Below are 12,592 nucleotides of genomic sequence, written 5' to 3'. Positions count from 1 at the left end.
CTACTTAGGATATTTATGAAGAAAGGCTAATCATACTCTTCAGGCCCTGATTTTCTATTAATAGACATTAATATTAGATTACTTCAATAAATACATTACAGGTATAGAAGTAGTAAAAGTATTTTTTAATAGTAATTATGTTATATTGCCTGCGTCAAAAGCTTTGGGGAACAACCATATTTAAAATGCTTGAACTATTTTGTTGGGTTACATGTGTAAAGAAGACTATGCAATTGGTACTTAAGTACTTTAATAGGAATCAGTTCTGAGGCTCTGGAGCATGGTAGAGTGACTAGATATGGATAAACTATTACATAGTTTCTAAAGACTGAGACTAGAAACCATGCAAGGACATGATGACATGAACAGATGGTTTGGATGCTCATTAGAGATTCCATAATCAAGGCACACTCTTTGTGGGTGTTGAAATACCACTTTGTTCTCTACTAAACTGTACAGCTATCACATTAATCAAAAAGTCAAAGTAAAACTGAAATATTTAAGAAAATTTAACTGAAGTTGCAACATAGTCAGATTGGATTTAGTAACACAACTTTCCCTAGATACCTAAGATTTTTGTATTTTGGTTTAAAAAGTACAAAGTACCTGAGAACATTCATAACAAACCTAAAACTTATTATGGAAATAGTGTGAAAATTAAGAATCAGTTCACAAAGCAGTAATGTCTTTATAGGTGTGGATGATTCTAAACTGAGTGCACTAGCCTCATCCACTAGATTTGTTAACAGAATGTTCAAATCTATCATGCAAGAATGATTATTTTCAATAACTTCATCAGAGAAATCATATGAAGGCTCATTATCTGAATAAAATGATTTAAAAGTATTTATTATTTTATAATGGTTAAGGAAAACTGATTAGCAATTGGTAGGACTTCAGTTACTAACTTAGTATGAGTGGCAAAACCTTTACAGAAAAAAAAACTAGGCAATAACAGAGAGCTTACTTTGTATCTTGTCATCTAGAATAATTCTTTGCTTCCTGTAGAACTTCGATAAGAAACATGTTTTCTAATGAATAACAATATAAATGCTTTCATAACTCTAGGAAAATATAAGAATATATGTGACTCCCACAGACCGATATTTAATATTAATTACACAAAAATGAAGGTGTAAATAGTATAGCAGTAGCTGCGTGAATTTGTGATGAAGAAATTTTTGCAAAATTGTTCTGTAAAGAAAGAAAAAGCTCTAGCTCCTACATTGGGGGCCCTGTGTTCCATCCAATAGCTGACTGTGAGCATCCACTTCTGCGTTTGCCAGGCACTGGCATAGCCTCACAAGTGGCCACTATATCAGGGTCCAACAACAATATGAACTAACCAGTACCCCCTGAGCTCGAGTCTCTAGCTGCATATGTAGCAGAAGATGGTCTAATCAGACTTCATTGGGAAGAGAGGACCCTTGGTCTTGTAAACTTTATATGACCCAGCACAGGGGAAGGCCAGGGCCAAGTTGTGGGAGTGGGTGGGTAGGGGAGCAGGGGCGTGGGGGTATAGGGAACTTTCGGGATAGCATTTGAAATGTAAATAAAGAAAATAATAATAAATTTAAAAAGAAAGAAAGAAAGAAAAAGCTCTGGAAATGCTTCTATGATACTCTCTTATGCTTAAATTTGCATTTCAAAACTATGCCATTAATAAAATGCTATAGACTTACAGAATTACTCACACTCTGTACTCTTGGCCAGCACATTAACTAGTTACAGATAATAATGTTATTATTCAAGGACAGTGAGAAAGTGAACTTTCATGATCATGCTACCTTGAGGCAAGCCAGAATAAGTAAAACCATTTCCCTGTGTAGTTCATAGGCATTAAATTTGAAATTATTCGGGTATCTGATCAGCTGTTCTTTGAGAAGCTTCAGCAGTGGGTCAAGGAAGTTAAGGAAATTGTGTTTACAAGTGAAGAGTCAAGGAACAAGTTAAAATTACCCTTCTTCTTAGAACATATTTTATAGAAGAGATATGTCAATCCTACTATAAATGAAACTCGAGCTTATACAGTTCTCTTTGTTGTCTAGCTGGAAAATATACACCCACACAGAGTACAACCAGACCTTCTGCTTGAGAATATGTTGATGTATTTTTGATTAAAAAATATTTCTTAAGTTGGCTTCTCTAAAATGAAATATAGAATTTCTAAAATAATTTAAAAATAGCATTATGCTGAAAAGACATACTTGGATTTACCAATCCCTTATTAACTGAAATGCTTTGATTTTCAGGAAGTCGGTGATTATTGAATTAATGTGCCTTTCTTTGATCTTGAAAATTCAAGTTAACAGTTCTTTAACGCTAAGATCATTTGATGCATAAGTATAAGTATGTGATTAATCCTGGTGTTAATACTTCACAAAATTAGCAAGATTAAAATATACAGCTCACAATTATTGTACTCATATGGTCTGTAACCACAATATATCTAGCTATAGAATCATAAGTCACAGAAAGTTAAAACAGCCAAACTAATGTTGAGGTGGAGAAAACCATTTCAATTTTTGCTGCCTAAATTACTTATCTTTAAAATCTCCTGCAATAATCACATTTTTTTCCATTCTTAAATAAAAGTATCTTGTGTTTCATGTTAATGAATAAATATGTGTCTTTATTTTATCATGGGCCTCAGACACACAAACTTCTTTTCAAGACTATATAATCTTCAATATAAATCTTGAACTGGTACTCTCAGTTAATAATATTGATGAAAGCATGAAGAAACTGAGGAAAACACAAATTCGTGCCTTCTTCTCACCCGAAAAGATTATATTCAGGAATATAAAGAGTTCAGCAAAAGAGAAAAGAGTGTGTAAAATCAATTATTCAACCAATAAATATTTACTTTGTACCAAGTTATCGTCAGATATTTTTTAGTCTGGGATCACTCAAATGCAAAAGATAATTCATGTTTAAATGATGCCATAACAATATTCAATACTATATAATATATTCTAGGGTAGGCAGCTTATGTCTACCATGACTGAAGCATTATCCACTGAGAAAGTTCCCATCAAGACTGAGTATGTTAAAGATATAGTCTGAGAAATGATACAGGATTTGAGACATGGGTGGTGAAAAGAATTCAGACTAACCTTTGAGCACAAAGGGCATTTTTAAAGGAACCAGGATGTTGCAAATGTATAAAAACCATATTTTCTTGTATTCTCATAAACACATTTTGTAACAGGAAATAAATATTTGACACAATTTATTTTTAAGTAGATATGATTTTAATTTACAATGCATTAGAACAACAACAACAACAACAACAACAACAACAAAAAAAAACAATACCGTCACGCTCCTCTTTGAAATCGCCTTACTATAGGTGCACATATGCATCAGTTGTTAGAAATACGAACTGTTAAGATGATGTAGGTATATCTCATGATTTCAAACACTGCAGAGATTTGCCTTTTAATTAATATTATGAAATTCTCATGGGGTAGCTCACAGACTGGCTAGTGGAGTGACATACAAGGGTACCTTCCTTCTACCACTGAAAGCCAATTTAATAAGATACCTGAGCTTTAGGATGCTCCATATGATTGGCAGATACTTGAGAAATCATTGAGTTAATACAGTTTCTGGACCACTTCTCTTGCTTCCTCAGCTGTGTGTGCCTTAAACTCTTACACTTGTGGCCAGATAGAACACCCTTAATTACTCATCAGAATGGCATATTTCAATATGTACCCAATCTATGACCCAGTCTATAAAAATGGTAGATAAATACTAAATATGTGAGAGATTGAAAAGAAATCAAAATGACTTTAGATTAGGGAGTACGGAGAAGACAAAATATTACAGCAAAGAAGCACAAGTTTGCTTATATTTAGAAATACTGTTAAAAAGTTGTCACAAGAGCAACTAGAATTCATTAGAGAGATTTAAATAAAGGAGTGACACAGATGGAGATTTGAAAACGACAAACATCTCATACATTCTCTTATACATGCATCTTTGTTTCAAATCCACTGTGCATTTAAGCTGGAGTATAAAAAGAGATAGAAATAGGCCATTGGTTGGTGGGAGGTAGAATTCTTATTGCAATGAGTAGTGATCAATGCAATATCATAACCATTAAAAGTATTACAGATAAGGAACTGTGGAGGCTCAGCTGTAGATGGACAATCAATACCTATTCCCAACAAGCCTCAAGAAATATAATGGAAGAGGGGCAAAGAGTATATAAGAACTGGGGGATAGGAAGAGGTGCAATGAAATGCTCTGGACATGACATAGCTATTACACACATAACAGACAGTCACTCTGGTTACCTACACAAGAGCTGAACAACACTTAATTAAACATCCGATTAAAAAAGATCTGGCATGGAGGCCGCCACTCCTGATAACCTAACCTAAGCTGAGAAACTGTTGAAAGCTGATGGTTGCTGGGAGAAGAGTTACTTTTCTATGGTTATGTAGCCACTGGTAAGTTCCTAATGTAGCAGGAGGGATTGTGAAACACACTACTAAATCTGATTAGTCCTGCTCACATATACATAAAAAGACAATCTACTGAAGCACTGGAAACCTATCAAAGCATGAAAGGCTAGCTGAATGCCAGCTCTCAGCATCCAATTGTTTCAACCTTTGCAATACTAGGCAAACCCTGCATTTTACTTAGGTGTCTGGTTTCTCCACACTCATCTGAGACTCACTTTACTGAGCCATCTCCCTGCCCTTATACTTTTGATATTTTAATCAGCAAGGCCAAAGGTTCTGTCTCACATAACTACTCTCCATTACCTTAGCAAGAACTTGAAACAATTTTTAACCTCTAACTGGAAAATAGCATGGGTAAAACTTTCCTATTACTAATAATCAATGGCTGGAAATAGAGGAATCGTGAGAGGAGAGGGTATGGGAGAAGGAGAAGATAGAGGCAGAAAATGCTGAGATAGCTGGAGGGCAGATAGAGGGAGAGGGACAGTTGGGAAGTTGGAATGCGTTTGCAGTTTGCTGGGTCCATAGCTCTTTGAATTCTGTTTGGATTCCTAGAATCCGAATGAGTCTTCTGTGTATTTATTCATTCTATGCACACATTCACTTTCATACCATCATATAGTTTCACCTTAAAGTACAGAACCAGGGTTCTTAGAAATCTTAAAGGTAGAATAAGTTCGTCATTTGAGCTACCTACTGTTAACTGACAAGAGTATTTAAAACACACTCAGAAGTTTTCTCTTTAGATTTATGAAATAGTATGTGGACATATCTAAAATTCTGATAGAAAGCTCTCTGAAATTACCTTTGGTTTGAGTGGCAGAACACATTACCTGTAGGTCTTTTAAATATAAAATCATGGGCCTTACATTCCGTCATAAAAGATAATTGCTAAGTATAGGGTGTCTTTGCTTATCAAAGCAGTCATATTTGATCAGTGTTTTCAGATGAGCCATTCTTTTTCTTAACTATCACAAGAGATATGCAACTTACTTCAGAATACTATATTTTTGTAATCGCATTTCATTCCAGACCATTAGTCTGTACTATTTTAACTGTAGCTTCACTGTGGCCAATTTGTTAGTTCTTTCCTAACCAAACATCTATGTTTTCCATTTAGTCTGTTACAAGCAATATCTTATGAAGTCATATAAAGATTTAATAAATTTTTCTTTGGCTTTTTAAGCAGGATTTCTCTGTATATCCCTGGCTGTCCTGGAACTCACTCTGTAGACTAGGCTGGCCTTGAACTCAGAAATCGGCCTGCCTCTGCCTCCCAAGTGCTGGGATTAAAGTTATGTGCCACCACTGCCCAGCAATGAATTTCTAATTTTACTTAAAATTAGTTTGTGTTATATCAATACTTGTATCTCTCAACTCTTTCCCACAACTTCAAACACTTTAGCAGTAAATGCAGACAGCATATTTCTTTATTTGTTGACATTTTTCTAATTATTTCTTAATTTCTTAGATTTTTCCTGCTATTATCTGGCTTAAGATTATCTTTATTTAATGTTTACATGCAAATTTAGAGTTTACTCTTTTAATAGTTGAACATACTTTATCATAATTATTGAAATTATAAATAGGTCTGAATTTTGCTTTTTTTGGTGTTTTTCTCTGTTCTTTGAAAAAAATGTTGACAAATGCATGAACATTAATTTTCTGTTTTAAACTGTTTGTAGCTTTTTGTAATTTTTAAGGCACCTGTCCTTTGAACACCTCTGAAATTGTTACTGTTGTGAATTGAATGGATTTTCATGAAAAAAAATAGTATTCCTTTAAAAATATTTAATGTGTAAAATGTGAGGCAAATGAAATGTCAGCCACATATTATGTCCCTATGTGTCATACATCAAGATGTCAAGCATATGACAGTTAACAGCAGCTTCTTCCTCACCTATGAAGGGTATGTTTCCAAACATCTAGGATGTGTCACAAGCTCTGGGTAATCCAGGCCATGTATGTGTGCGTGCTTATATAGACTATATGAGGTTTTCCCTTCTTATAAATGCATGCCTATGCTAAACTTTGACTTATTTCACGTGCAGAATGCACCTTAATGATTTGTGTTTTAGGTTTGAGTTGGCAACACGACCACTTTATGTCTTTAGTGTCAGTGATAAATACAATAAGGGTTATCTATTACAATTATTGTGTTACTGTGAGAGATTATCTAATACCCAAAATGAGTACTAATGACCAACTGGGAACTGATGTACATAGTATAGCTTTTACTTGGTAGATAGATGTTTCTCTTTAAAGGTGGATATGGCATGAATTCACCATGTTATCCCCAGGTAACCTATCATTTCATAGTTGTGGGTTGTTTATTTCTGAGACTTCAAATTTAACCCTGCTTATGCCATGGTTAATTGCAATACATGAAACCCAGGAGAATGAAACTGCAGAAGCAGATACTCTGTGGGTGGATTTATGAATATATCATCTGTACTGGCTAGGTTTTTTGTCAGCCTGACAACAAACTAGAATCATCAGAGAGGAGGAAGCTTCTATTGAAAAAATAAATCCATAACATCAGTCTGTAAGGCATTTTGTCAATTAGTGATCAGTGGGCGAGGGCCCATCCCATTGTTGGTTGGAAAACCACTGGGCTGCTGATCTTGGGCACTATAAGAAAGGAGGCTCGACAAGCCATGAGGAGCAAGCCAGTAAGCAAGCAACACCATCCATGGTCTCTGTATCAGCTACTGTCTTAGTCAGGGTTTCTATTCCTGCACAAACATCATGACCAAGAAGCAAGTTGGGGAGGAAAGGGGTTATTCAGCTTACACTTCCATCCTGCTGTTGATCACCAAAGGATGCAGGACTGGAACTCAAGCAGGTCAGAAAGCAGGAGCTGACGCAGAAGCCATGGAAGGATGTTCTTTACTGGCTTGCCTCCCCTGGCTTGCTCAGCCTGCTCTCTTATAGAATCCAAGACTACCAGCCCAGAGATGGTCCCACCCACAAGGGGACCTCTCCCCCTTGATCAGTAATTGAGGAAATGCCCCACAGCTGGATCTCATGGGGGAATTTCCCCAACTGAAGCTCCTTTCTCTGTGATAACTCCAGCTGTGTCAAGTTGACACAAAGCTAGCCAGTACAGCTACCAACTCCAGATTCTATCCCTATTTGACTTTCTTGGATTATGGACTACTATGTGGAAGTGTAAACCAAATAAGCCCATTCCAACTTAGCTTGATTTGGATCATAGTGTTTCATTACAGTGAAAAAAACCCCTAATATAGCAAATAATGGTGTTACAGGCCTTTCAACACATCTGTGCACTCATAAATCCTTATCAAATACATGTATGGGCTAATCAATGGTAGATGTAAATACTTTAGAGGCTGCATCACTTCAACTCAGCGCTGTAACATTCTATAAAGTTAGAATAGTATGTTTTATTTAAGTAAAGAGCTATGTTTTATTTAAATAGTTACATTTTTACTAAATTCTAGCATGTAAACACAGCTGATGTAATTTTGTAAGTCCATCAATGTGAGAAAAAGGTTAGAGAGACATACAGTTTGAGTTGTTGAAAAGGTAAGACCTGTAATATGATCTTTTAACCCCTACATCCAAACACGATGTTTGGAGAAAGAAAAACTGATTATAGTGGTTATTTGTATTCTTTATGTGAATAATAAAAATGCCTTAAAAGTCACAAATAGACACGATGCCAAATGAGGTAAAAAGTAATACATCTCAGAAAGATTCTCAAGTGGCCAACTCTAGATCTAATTACATATTTTATAGCATGTGAAAAATTGTGACCTATTTTCTTTTCATGTCATAAAATAAGAAGAAAATAAACATTTAAAAATCAGTGGTAAAGACAAAAAGAAAAAATATATATAAAAAATCAGTGGTAGGGGCTACACTGATGGCTCAGTGGCTTAAGAGTGTTGATTGGTCTAACAGAAGGCCCAAGTTTGGTTCACAGAACCCATATAGCTCGCAACCACCTTTCTAATTCCAGATCCAGGGAACAAAGCATTTTCTCTGGCCACCTGTCTCTGACAGCAAACACACACAGAGATACAGAAAGAGAGGGAGGGAGGGAGAGAGAGAGAGAGAGAGAGAGAGAGAGAGAGAGAGAGAGAGAGAGAGTTTAAAATGCTATTTATACTTCAATATTTGAAGGATTTAGACAGTCTGTGTGGTCTTATTTATTTATTTATTTATTTATTTATTTATTTATTTATTTATTTGCTTTACATCCCAAATGCAGTCACCTGCTCTTCCCAGTTTATCCACTCCCAGGCCTCCCACCACACCTCCCTTCATCTCTGAGAAGGGGGAACCTGAAGCACCAAGGTAGTTGAAAGAGGAAGGCAAATCTGCGATGTCTCTGTCTAGATCTTCTGAGGACAGCTCAGTACATTCTCCCCAAGCTGGCAGGGGTTGCTATGCATTCATTTATGTCCAGTTCACACAGGGCACCTGTTTATCCAGGCCAGCAATGACAAATACAGATGTCAATAGTGACTTTACATGCTGTATTATTGTGACAAGGCTTTGATCTCAAAGAGGCATCAAAGTCTCACGTTGTCTGCCTGTGAATCCACTACCTCTCCAGTTACAGTAGAAGTTGTTTATCCCAAATTTTGGACAAAACCTGTGAAGATATAAAGAACTCTTGCTTCTCCAGTCCCTTCCAAGAAATTGCCACTTTTGAGAATATCCCAACACAAAGGGATTTCCTCTGCCCTTGTCATCCTGGGTACAGAGGGCTGACCTGTGAAACTGTCACAGATTCCTATGGAGGGAATGTTTGCTGACATGGAGGCACTTGCCATAAAGGCCCTGAGCACATTGTCCCTATCTGCCCTGCTGGATATTCTGGGAGTTCCTGTGAGACAGACAACAATGAGTGTGCTTCCAGCCCTTGCCACAATGGTGCTGTGTGCCAGGATAGAATCAATGGCCACTCCTGCTTCTGTGTGCCTGGATACCAAAACAGGTATTGTGACATAAAAGTAGATGATCCCTGCATGAATGAGGTTGTGTGCCTCAATGAGGCAGGAAGATACCTTTGTGTCTTTCCTCAAGAGCACTCTAGAGGACTCTTGAGTTGGAAATTGATGAATATGGATCCCAGCCATGTTCTTGGCACTTACTTCTGTGAAGATGCATCTGAATTCCTTGGAGACTACAGTGAACTCAACTTTGATGAATGGGCCAGTAAGCCTTCTCTCCATGGAGGTCTGCATAGGTTTCAAAAATAACTTTTTAATGTTTTATTAGAAGAAAAAAACCTAAACAGCCACAAAGGCTTTGGGTAACTTCAAGTTTAAATCTTATTTAAAAAAACAAAAACAAAAAAACAAGAATGAAAACAATTTCTTTGGCTAGATTTTTATCAACTTGACACAGCTAGAGACAAATGAAAAGAGAAACTTCAATCAAGAAAATATGTACATAAATGTCTCATTGAGACATTTTCTTGATTATTTATGAAGAGGGCAATACTGAGATCTGTGCTGTCTCTTGGAATAAGGTCCTAGATTGTATATGAAGCAGACTGAGCAAGTCACGAGCATGAGTTGAAATCCAAATACTCGGGTTCTGCAATGGTTTCTGTATTAGTTCCTGCCTCCAAGTTCCTTCCTTGAGTTCCTGCCTTCCCTTCCATTCATGATGGACTACAAGCTGAAGTAAACTCTTTCCTTCATAAAGTGGTTTAGGCCATGCTCATTATCATTTCAATGAAAAGGAAACCTAAAATTAAGTATTGTAAAACAGAAAATAAAAATAAAAAATGCCTATGCTACTAGCTTGAATGATTTACTTTGTGAGAAAAGGTAGATGAGAATATTTTCTTCACTGTGATAGCGGATAATTTAATGAATATTTTTTCAGTAGATATTGTATACACAGATATATAGAGAAATAGAGATAAATAATACAGATATAAATATAGATGATATAGATGACAGATGATAAATACAGATAAAGAGATATAGATTTTATATATCTATATAAATATATATATATTACATTTTCACTGATTTTACCCTATTCTTCCTATTTCTTTCCAACTAAAATCAAACTTTTAAGCTGAAATCTTCTGTTAAACTAATAATTCTCTTATTTAAATTTATTATTTCTTTTTTTTTTACTTATAAGGCTCATTTTTGTAACCAACATCTTTCATATAGTTCTTTGCAAACATTCTAAATTTAATCATACTCTTACAAGTAGATTTTGACAAACATATTCCACCATTCTATTAAGATAAAGTCTTGGGTCATGCTATGTCATCATGAAACTGAGAAAAGTGTGAACATTTATCTACATGAAAAGGTCATTAAATTTACTAGTGAATAAAGCTATAAATGAGAGAATGTTATAGATATTGGGAACAAAGGAAAACATACTGCCCTATTTTCTATAAAATAAATTCTATATAAATGTGAAAAATATCCAGAAGATGCATGTGGCATGAAGAAAAGCCCAAAGTATAGGAACCTGGAACACGATACAAGCATGAACAGCCTGAAAATGGACATGGGTACTAATGCTAAGTTTCTTTTGCAAGGTAGATTAACTACATTAGATCTTCCCCATGCCTTTTACTCACAGGAAAAAATTGCATCTGCTAAATGAATGTTGAAATGAAGTAGAATGATTTCTGATTCATGTCTCTATATTCTAAAGTCAAATAGTCTTTAACATGCCTAAACATACTAACTGTCCCGTAACTGCAAAATCCTTGAAAAGTGAGGCAGGATAGCAAATAAAAACTATCTATGAATGAATGATATGGACTTCTTCCTTAAGAATAAAGGTGTTATGTTTTATAACTGTTGTGGTTTAACAAAAAATTGTCCCCCATAGACTCGGGGTTTTCACTCTTGGTCCCTAGGTAATGATGTTATTTATGGAATTTTTATGATATGCAGCCTTTTGTGAGAAGTACATCAGTGTAAGTGAGCATTAACATTTCATAACCTCACTCCACTTCCACTTTGATATTTCTATGTCATGTTTATGCTTAAAGATTTGATCTCTCATGCTTGTTTTGGAAGCTCATATACTAAAATTGGAATGATACCGAGAAGATTAACATGGCCCCTGGGGAAAGATGACACTCAAATTTGTAAAGCATTCCATGTATTTGGACTGTTGGTCTGTGTGGGGAAGGACATGAAGGCAGAAGGAAAACTATTTGAAAAAAGGAAGAAGCTCAAAGTGTGTGGGGGCACAAAAGGCTATATAGGCTTTCAATATGATTAAATTACATTATATACATTTATAAAAATGCCATAACAAATTCATCATTTTGTTTAATTAATAAATGATAATAAAATACGTTTTTTAAAATAAAAAACTTGTGATCTCTTAACTTTTCCCTTTGACCTCCATGCATATTGCTTTTTAATATTCCTCCTTACCATGATGGACTCAAATCCATCAGTAAATATAAAATAAAAACAAAACAAAACACTCTCTATTATGTTTAAATGATTTTTCAGTCATTGTGTGTTATTACAGTAAGATGAAACTATATAATTCACCAATCAGAAATAATAAATAATGACACAGAGTAATGAAGAGTAAAATGTTATAAAGTTCATATGCTTATACAAATTAAATTCAGTTGACAGTAAATTTCATTCTATGAGTTTCATATAATGCTAAAAAGAACTGGAATATTGGCATCAATATATTTTTCAAGAACCACTTCAATACAATGATAATTTGATGACTTTAATTCAGATGATGCTGTGCATTAATCTATATTTCCTTATTATACTTTTATAATAATTATAATATGGCAGTTTCAAAGATATTGTTTGTATAAACTAATATAAAATTCTTGTAATTATAAATTATGATCCTGACTATCATCAATGCCTTTCATATTTAGCAAGAATAGGAACCTCTAATTTTGTGTATACTTTCACTTAACAGATTTGTGAAAACATTAGATTAAAGTTAAATTATTTTGTTATCCATTGTATCTTTAATAACATAATCATTTTATGTTTTAGTATTCCTTCAAGAAATACAGATACTTAGAAAGGCTCTGGGCTTTTAAACAATTGGAATGGAAATGGTTGATGATTAAACAAGCTTGTAGAAAGGAAGGGAGGGAGGGAGGGGGA

The 12,592-nt window shown here is 34.9% G+C and overlaps 1 non-coding gene across 1 annotated transcript; it reads left to right on the top strand.

The window, feature by feature from the left end:
• Positions 1–11,496: 11,496 nt before the first annotated feature.
• On the top strand, positions 11,497–11,603 carry LOC115065325. The gene has a single exon (XR_003845102.1). It is a non-coding gene; the product is annotated as a U6 spliceosomal RNA (small nuclear RNA).
• Positions 11,604–12,592: the final 989 nt, after the last annotated feature.

The sequence above is a fragment of the Mus pahari genome, chromosome 13 (genome assembly GCF_900095145.1).
Source record: "Mus pahari chromosome 13, PAHARI_EIJ_v1.1, whole genome shotgun sequence".
NCBI classification, from domain to species: Eukaryota; Metazoa; Chordata; class Mammalia; order Rodentia; family Muridae; genus Mus; species Mus pahari.
The sequence above is the reverse complement of the archived record's forward strand: the minus strand, read 5'-3'. Positions and strand labels throughout refer to the sequence as shown.